The 9195-nt window shown below is 44.4% G+C and overlaps 3 long non-coding RNA genes across 3 annotated transcripts; 2 read left to right on the top strand and 1 right to left on the bottom strand.

Moving 5' to 3' along the window:
* Nucleotides 1–255: 255 nt before the first annotated feature.
* LOC111978509 (uncharacterized) lies at nucleotides 256–1085 on the top strand. The gene is made up of 2 exons (XR_011481361.1): nucleotides 256–831; nucleotides 893–1085. It is a non-coding gene; the product is annotated as an uncharacterized lncRNA (long non-coding RNA).
* A 277-nt stretch (nucleotides 1086–1362) lies between these two features.
* LOC139029108 (uncharacterized) lies at nucleotides 1363–2074 on the top strand. Its single transcript, XR_011481363.1, has 3 exons — nucleotides 1363–1387; nucleotides 1849–1873; nucleotides 2038–2074. It is a non-coding gene; the product is annotated as an uncharacterized lncRNA (long non-coding RNA).
* A 746-nt stretch (nucleotides 2075–2820) lies between these two features.
* Nucleotides 2821–7354, bottom strand: LOC111977370 (uncharacterized). The gene is made up of 2 exons (XR_011481362.1): nucleotides 7299–7354; nucleotides 2821–3616 (listed from the first exon to the last, which is right to left on the bottom strand). It is a non-coding gene; the product is annotated as an uncharacterized lncRNA (long non-coding RNA).
* Nucleotides 7355–9195: the final 1841 nt, after the last annotated feature.

The raw sequence follows: 9195 nt of genomic DNA, 5'->3' as shown, positions 1-9195 counted from the left end.
GATGTCAAGCATACCCATACTATGATGCAACCACCACTTTGCTTGAAAATAAGGAGGCAGTTACTCAGTGATATGTTGTGTTGGATTTGCTCCAAGCATAAAAAATTACAGGAAAGACTGTTGTTTAATGCGAGAGCCAAAAGTAGTGGTGTACACCCAGCTTTATCAACAGCTGTAACAAGTTGTCCAGTGTAAGAAATCCTCACTGGTACCCTAGATTATAGAAAGACCCAATTGATGTTCAGGGTGGATCCTCTGTCTTCAAAAAGTTATGTTGTAAATACTACATTTTCACTCCATGTCCATTCTAGACCCACGTCACCAGTCCTCATCTCTACCACCGTATCTCTCTAAACCCCAGAAGTAGAGGGTCACTTGGGCAGGAAGTCGTCCACCTCCAGGTTGCCCACGTACCAGAAGATAAGGCTGAGAAAGATGATGATGGGTCTGGAGAAGACCAAGAGGTCCCAGAACCTGAAGGGAGCAAAGATGCCCAGGAAGAAAAGGATGAGGCCTGTAGCGTCCAGGAAGATGGCTACGAAGAAGAAGAGAAGGCAGCGGCCCAGCTGAGTGTCGGTACAGGTGCTGAGTGTCGGTACAGGTGCTGAGTGTCGGTACAAGGTGCTGAGTGTCGGTACAGGTACAAGTGCTGAGTGTCGGTACAGGTACAAGGTGGCTGAGTATCGGTCCAGGTGCTGAGTATAGGTACAGGTGCTGAGTATGAGTACAGGTGCTGAGTATAGGTACAGGTGCTGAGTGTAGGTACAGGTACAGGTGCTGAGTATCGGTCCAGGTGCTGAGTGTAGGTACAGGTGCTGAGTGTCGGTACAGGTACAAGTGCTGAGTGTCGTACAGGTACAGGTGCTGAGTATCGTCAGGTGCGATGGTACAGGTGCTGAGTATAGGTACAGGTGCTGAGTATAGGTACAGGTGCTGAGTATAGTTACAGGTGCTGAGTATCGGTCACAGGTGCTGAAGTATCGGTCCAGGTGCTGAGTATCGGTCCAGGTGCTGAGTATCGGTTCAGGTGCTGAGTATAGGTACAGATGCTGAGTATAGGTACAGGTGCTGAGTATAGGTACAGGTGCTGGTGTAGGTACAGGTACAGGTGCTGAGTATCGGTTCCTAGGTGCTGAGTATCAGTGTGGTTTGGTCAGGTGCTGAGTATAGTACAGTGCTGAGATAGTACAGGTGCTGAGTATAGGTACAGGTGCTGAGTACAGGTGCTGAGTACAAGGTACAGGTGCTGAGTATAGGTACAGGTTGCTGAGTATCGGTCCAGGTGCTGAGTATCGTCCAGTCATGAGTATCGGTCAGGTTGCTGAGTATGGTTCAGGTGCTGAGTATAGTACCAGGTGCTGAGTATAGGTACAGGTGCTGAGTGTAGGTACAGTAACAGTGCTGAGTATCGGTCAGTGCTGAGTGTCGGTACAGGTGCTGGTGTCGGACAGGTGCTGAGTGTCGGGTACAGGTACAGGTGCTGAGGTTAGGTACAGAGGTACTGAGTGTAGGTACAGGTACAGGTGCTGAAGTGTAGGTACAGGTACAGGGTGCTGAGTGTTAGGTACAGGTACAGGTGCTGAGTGTCGGCGTACAGGTGCTGAGTGTCGGTACAATAGGTGCTGAAGTGTCGGTAGCAGGTGCTGAGTGGGTCGGTACAAGGTCATGGGTGGTGTAGTGTCGGTACAGGTGCTGAGTGTCGGTACAGGTGCTGAGTGTAGGTACAGGTCCAGGTGCTGAGTGTCGGTACAGTGCTGAGTGGTCGGTACAGGGTCCAGGTGCTGAGTGTCGGTACAGGTCTGAGTGTGCGGTACAGGTGCTGTGTAGTACAGGTACAGGTCTGAGTAGGTACAGGTACAGGTGCTGAGTGTCGGTGACAGGTGGCTGAGGTGTCGTACAGGGCTGAGTGTCGGTACAGGTGCTGGAGGTGTCGGTTACAGGTACAGTGCTGAGTGTCGGTCAGGTGCTGAGTGTCGGTACAGAGTGCTGATGTCGGTACAGGTGCTGAGTGGGTACAGATGCTGAGTGTCGGTACAGGTACAGGTGCTGAGTAGGTACAGGTTCTGAGTGGTTGGTACTGGTGCCGGTACAGGGTGGAGAGAGTCTGCCGTGAAGGTATTTCTCCTTCTACCACTGTGTGTACTTTAAATACCTCTTCTAATGCTTATTTATATGGCTGCTATCTATTTTCCCTTGCATTCACTGCTACAATAAAACAATTTAGATGTTTACACTAGGATAATAATCATACATACACTGAGTACACAAAACATTAAGAACACCTGCTCTTTCCATGACATAGACTGACCAGGTGAAACTCAATATGAGGAAAGTTTTCCTAATGTTTGTTATACTAAGTGTATATATCCCCCATGTACATTATCTGCGTTGTTCAGGTAATCTACCCTACACTACAGTGCATCGGACTGGATTACGAGGAAGGAAGAGGATGCGTTTTAAAGACCCTGGTACATTCCAATGAGCTGGAGCTGTCAAACATCACATAACGGCCCTGGTACATTCCAATGAGCTGGAGCTATCGAACATCACATAACGGCCCTGGTACATTCCAATGAGCTGGAGCTATCAAACATCACATAGCTCCTATAGCAGGACTGCTGCCAGGGGGAGGCGTGTTTATGTCTCACTAATGATGACAAGACAAGAGGTGAAATGTTCTTCTACCTCGTTACCGTGGGGTTTTGGACATCTGTCCTTAACATAACCACATACCAACACTAGGTTGGTTAGGTGTTTATCCTAGACCTTTACAGGTGGATTTAAATGTTGGGGAATGTTCATGTTTGGCAGAGTCATGAGAATGTTTGTAAAGATGTATTTATTTATTTTTTACAGGTAACAAGTCAGTTTCTGGAATGGAGATGTAACCCTTGTGCCAGTGTGTATTCAGCTCAGTTCAGAATGTTGCAGATAGAAATATAATAAATAGAACAGAAAATCCTATCTGTTCTACATGATACATTCTATATCGTCTCAGTGTGTGTGTAGGGAATATGTTATCAGTATAACCAGTGGCAGACAGACAGCTTAGTGCAAGCAAAACAACCCAGACAGGTGTAGCATTGATCTGCCAACCAGACACAAACACGAATAAAGGATCTGAGCTAGGGAAGATGTTTTGATTTGTTAATGTCCCTCAAATGGATTTAGAATATTATAATTATCTAATTCCTTCTCTCTTTCTGGAAGAACAATTTGTCTGAATAACACCGACTTCTAGCAGAAGTGGAATCCAATATCTGTGTTGTTGTGCGAGCTATCCAGTCACAGACGTCTGATTAAGAACCCAGACAAATGGCGTTATTATTTTCTAAAAAAAAAACATCTTCAAAACGGACCATGTAAAATTCAGGACATAAAATAATCTAGTTATTTATCCATTTACAAGTAAAAATTCACAGACATTTCTATCCTTTGTGCAGGGCCCGGAGATTGCTTCTGCGCGGGGCCTCTCCCTGAATGAAAGTAGTCTTCTATATTTAAAGTGTCTTTAGTTCATATAGGCGAAAAGGTTTACAGTCTGTATGGATTTAAAAAGCAGCGCTTGGGTAGGAGCGGGGCATACTTTCTTCAAAACCCGAGAACCAGAGATCACCTGCAACAGAGGAAAAGAGCAAGTGAGAATGAGAACACCAAGAAGACAAAAACATCTGAGAGAAAATAATGCTTTTAGTCACCTGTATTTCCTAGCACTGTGTTATTTCGCAACGTCCCTTCTGGGACAATAAAGATTTATTGATTCAAATGTTCCAGTCACCATGTTATATCACATGGACAGATGAGAGATGGTTAGGAGTGTCTACGTGTTCCTAAACGAGATGAAGCAATAGTATGTGCCTACATGACCCGTATCCTAAAGCTATTGTATGTAACGCTATAGAATGCCTCAAAAAGTGATGAGGTAACAGGACTCACTGTTCTTTTCGGTCTAAATGACTCGGAGGATCGCATGAGAACATTTCAATACAATCTCACTGGACACATGCACAGGACAATGAATGATACACACTGTCAAGTACACTGAAAAAAATATAAAAATGCAACAATTTCAAAGATTTCACTGAGTTACAGTTCATTTAAGGAAATCAGATGATTTAAATAAAATCATTAGGCCCAAATCTATGTATTTCACATGACTGGGAATACAGCTATGCATGTTGGTCGAAGATAACTTTTTAAAAAAGGTAATGGGCGTGGATCAGAAAACCAGTCAGTATCTGGTGTGACCACCATTTTCCTCATACAGCGTGACAGAACTCCTTCACATAGAGTTGATCAGGCTGTTGATTGTGGCCTGTGGAATGTTGTCCCAACTCCTCTTCAATGGCTGTGAAAAGTTGCTGGATATTGGCGGGACCTGGAACACGCTGTCATACACGTCGATCCAGAGCATCCCAAACTTGCTCAAATGGGTGACATGTCTGGTGAGTATGCAGGCCATGGAACAACTGGGACATTTTCAGCTTCCAGGAATTGTGTACAGATCCTTGCGACATGGGGCCATGTATTATCATGCTGAAACATGAGATGATGGTGGCAGATGAATGGCACGACAATGGGCCTCAAGATCTTGTCACGATATCGTTGTGCATTCAAATTGCCATCGATAAAATGCAATTGTGTTCGTTGTGCGTAGCTTATGCCTGCCCATACCATAACTGCACCGTCCCCGCGCTGTCTGCCATCAGCCCGGTACAGTTGAAACCTGGATTAATCCGTGAAGAGCACACTTCTCCAGCGTGCCAGTGGCCATTGAAAGTGAGCATTTGCCCACTGAAGTTGGTTACGACGCCGAACTGCAGTCAGGTCAAGACCCTGGTGAGGACAACGAGCACACAGATGAGCTTCCCTGAGACAGTTTCTGACAGTTTGTGCTGAAATTCTTCAGTTGTGCAAACCAACAGTTTCATCAGCTGTCCAGTTGGCTGGTCTCAGATGATCCCGCAGGTGAAGAAGCTGGATGTGGAGTTCCTGGGCTGGCCTGCCAAATTCTCTAAAATGACTTTGCAAGCGGCTTATGGTGGAGAAATTAACATTCAATTCTCTGACAACAGCTCTGGTGGACATTCCTGCAGTCAACGTGCCAATTGCATGCTCCCTCAAAACTTGAGACATCTATGGCATTGTGTTGTGTGACATAACTGCACATTTTAAAGTGGCCTTTAAGTCCCAAGTACAAGGTGCACCTGTGTAATGATCATGCTGTTTAATCAGCTACTTGATAGTCCATCCACCTGACAGGTGTGGCATATCTTGGCAAAGGAGAAATGCTCAATAACAGGGATGTAAACACATTTTTGCACAACATTTGAGAGAAATAAGCTTTTTGTGCATATGGAACATTTCTGGGATCTTATTTCAGCTCATGAAACATGGGACCAACTAATAGGCCCATTGGCAAACATTACATATTGGTTGATATTGATCAATACTGTCTGGAATCACTGAACGTACATTGAGAAAAATCTTTGCTTAAAACATCAGCGCTCTTATGTTCTCCACAGCCAATATTTGCACTTGTCATTTGCTGCCAAACATTATCAATAAAGTCAAGCTATTAGTCATAACTGGGGTGCAACAGGTGGCTCGTACAATAGCCACATTGTGCCTTGGTGGTGGCCTGTGTGTGTACTGGCGGAATGAGAAAAACAGTTCACGTTCATAAGTTAAAAGCTTCGGTCAACAATTGCCACTTGTACGGAATCATGTGACAATCACCAGTTCATGGCCTGTATGGGAGTGGTACTTTTAAATGAATGTTTTCCCTGTTCTGGCTGTTCCCTGCAATTCAGTTGAATTGCCCAGAAAGACGACAATAAAGACTTGAATCCATCTCAAAAAGTCCCTTGGCTTATCGTCGCTTTTACTCTAAAATCAATCCCCTATTATACCCACTGAAATAAAGCTGCTACAGGTGACTTAAGGACTACCCAACTCCATCCAATAGAATCAATAGCAGCACTGAGGCCCATTAAGATGCATTGCAGACAGCATCCCAAGGGGGTCTGGACTAAAGCCCATTAAGATGCTTTGCAGGCTGCGTTCCAAGGGGGTCTGGACCTAAGCCTGAACCACCCGCCTGCCACCCTTGTTAGAAGCACTGCTTTAAACTAAAGGGGTAAACAAGCCTGTACATGTAGAGTTGTGAAGCAGAATAGGAATGGCCAGACTTATTCATTCAAATCTGCCAAAGGCCAAAGGCTCTTTTGACTGTAGCAGCCGGTAGAGTGAGAATATTAATTATGACAGATATTCATGAGCAAAGTGAAGTGTGCAATCAGGGTCTGGGGCATGACGGATTCTGTGAGGTTAGCCAGTACTAAATAAAACGACTATCATCATTAGCTAATTCGTTTAATTTACTTAGCCATTGATATGATGTTCCTGTTTAGCTAATTTTCTACCAACGTTTACTTGGTAGTACTTCATTCGTTCTCGATTCGGGAAGGCACTGTTGTCTTGTAAACTTCTCTGTCCAGTTGCAGGTGGTACTCCAAAAAACAGAATATTCAGAAAAATATTAGATCCACTTTTTGCACCGGACAGCTCGCATTTGACAACATATTTGCAGGGCGGCAGGTGGCTAGAGCTTTTGGCCAGTAACTGAAAGGTCGCTGGCTCGAATACCCGAGCCGACAAGGTGAAACATCTGTCAATGTGCCCTTGAGCAAGGCACGTAACCCTAATTTGCTCCAGGGGTACTGTACTAATATGGCTGACCCTGTAAAACAAGTTGGGGCGGCAGGTAGCCTAGTGGTTAGAGCGTTGGGCCAGTAACCGAAAGGTTGCTAGATCAAATCGCCGAGCTGACAAAGTAAAAATCTGGCGTTCTGCACCTGAACAAGGTAGTTAACCCACCGTTCCTAGGCCGTCATTGTAAATAAGAATTTGTTCTTAACTGACTTGCCTAGTTAAATAAAGGTAAAATGGAAATATACGGATAAACAGGATCTAAGCTAACATATGGAATTGTTTTAAGATGATCATTCAGCTATTTGAGTTGGAATTTTAAGACCACTTAAGGTATCAACAAAAATATTGGATGAAACATTGAATTTGGTATAACTGCTATTAGCCAATAGAAACACAATGAATACAATATTCAAGATTCACGACATGGAACAAATAAATAGTCCCCCCAAAAATCTAAAGGAAGTTTGTTCTGAAGTGTCTGTCTTATATGAGATAAGAAAGATCAGGAACCTATGACAATTGTTTTGTTTACATGTATTTATCCCCTTATTTTTAGGCACTAAACTATCTCCATATATACTTACATTCATTATTAAAACTAGTGCCAGGGATCTTCAGATGAGTCTCGTGGGCGTCCTAGGACAAAACAGATAACACCATCGTGTTCGTGAGAGTCTCAGCTTTTAAGATCGTGTTTAGTTTGTAGACTACAGACATTTTTTTGTGAGAAGACTGATTTTTCGGGATGTCTCAAGGTCTGACAAATACCACTCTAACTCTGCCACCTTTCCCCGCAGATGCTGAAGGGCGAGATCGGCGAATGAAGTGGATTGAGACGCAGCCCGTGTAAAAATCTCTACCTTGAACAGATGGATTTTGGAGATGTTTTATTATTATGCTAATTGATTTTCCATGGGGGCATGACCATTGTAGGCTAAGGGTTAAACACAAGCTTTCGAAAGCTATGCCGTTGAGGTTCGAGTTCGCTTGGCTGCTGTGAAGGGCATCTATTCTAAAGTACTAGGCTTTATAACACTGGTTGTGTACAGTGCATTTGGAAAGTATGTAGACCCCTTGACTTTTTCCACTTTGTTACATTACAGCCTTATTCTAAAAAAAATAATGTTTCACCTATTAATCTAAACAAAATACCCCATAATGACAAAGCGAAAACAGTTTTAGAAATGTTAGCAAATGTATTAAAAATAAAAAACAAATACCTTCTTTACATAAATATTCAGATCCTGCTATGGGACTTGAAATTGAGCTCAGGTGCATTCTGTTTCCATTGATCATCCTTGAGATGTTTCTACAACTTGGAGTGCACCTGTGGTAAATTCAATTGACTGGACATGATTTAGAAAGGCAATCGCCTGTCTATATAAGGTCCCACAGTTGACAGTGCATGTCAGAGCAAAAACCAAGTAATGAGGTCGAAGGAATTGGCCGTAGAGCCCCGAGACAGGATTGTTTCGAGACACAGATCTGGGGAAGGGTACCAAAACATGTCTGCAGCATTGAAGATCCCCAAGAACACAGTGGCCTTAATCATTCTTAAATGGAAGAAGTTTAGAACCACCAAGACCTTTCCTAGAGCTGGCCGCCCGGCCAAACTGAGTAATCGGGGGAGAAGGGCCTTGGTCAGGGAGGTGACAAAGAACCCGATGGTCTCTCTGACAGAGCTCTAGAGTTCCTCTGTGGAGATGGGAGAACCTTCCAGAAGGACAACCATCTCTGCAGCAGTCCACCAAATCAGGCCTTTATGGTAGAGTGGCCAGACAGAAGCCACTCCTCAGTAAAAGGCACATGACAGCCCACTTGGAGTTTGACAAAAGGCATCTAAAGACTCTCATGAGAAACAAGATTCTCTAGTCTGATGAAACCAAGATTGAACTCTGTGGCCTGAACACAAAGTGTCACGTCTGGAGGAAACCTGGCACCATCCCTACGGTGAAGCATGGTGGTGGCAGCAACATGCTGTGGGGATATTTTTCAGCGGAAGGGACTGGGAGACTTGTCAGGATCGAGACAAAGATGAACGGAGCAAAGTACAGAGACATCCTTGATGAAAACCTGCTCCAGGGCACTCAGGACCTCAGACTGTGGTGAAGGTTCACCTTCCAACAGGACAACGACCCTAAGCACACAGCCAAGACAACGCAGGAGTGGATTCGGGACAAGTCTCTGAATGTCCTGTGGTGGCCCAGTCAGAGCCCGGACTTGAACCCGAGCGAACATCTCTGGAGAGACCTGAAAATAGCTGTGCAGCGATGCTCCCCATCCGACCTGACAGAGCTTGAGAGGATCTGCAGAGAATAACGGGAGGAACTCCCCAAATACAGGTGTGCCAAATTTGTAGCGTCATACCCAAGAAGACTTAAGACTAATCGCTGCCAAAGGCGCTTCAACAAATTACTGAGTAAAGGGTCTGAATACTTATGAAAATGTGATATCAATTTAAAATGAATCCATTTGCACAAA

Source organism: Salvelinus sp. IW2-2015, linkage group LG18, assembly GCF_002910315.2.
Source record: "Salvelinus sp. IW2-2015 linkage group LG18, ASM291031v2, whole genome shotgun sequence".
NCBI lineage: Eukaryota > Metazoa > Chordata > Actinopteri > Salmoniformes > Salmonidae > Salvelinus > Salvelinus sp. IW2-2015.
This window is presented reverse-complemented; position numbering and strand designations above follow the sequence as displayed.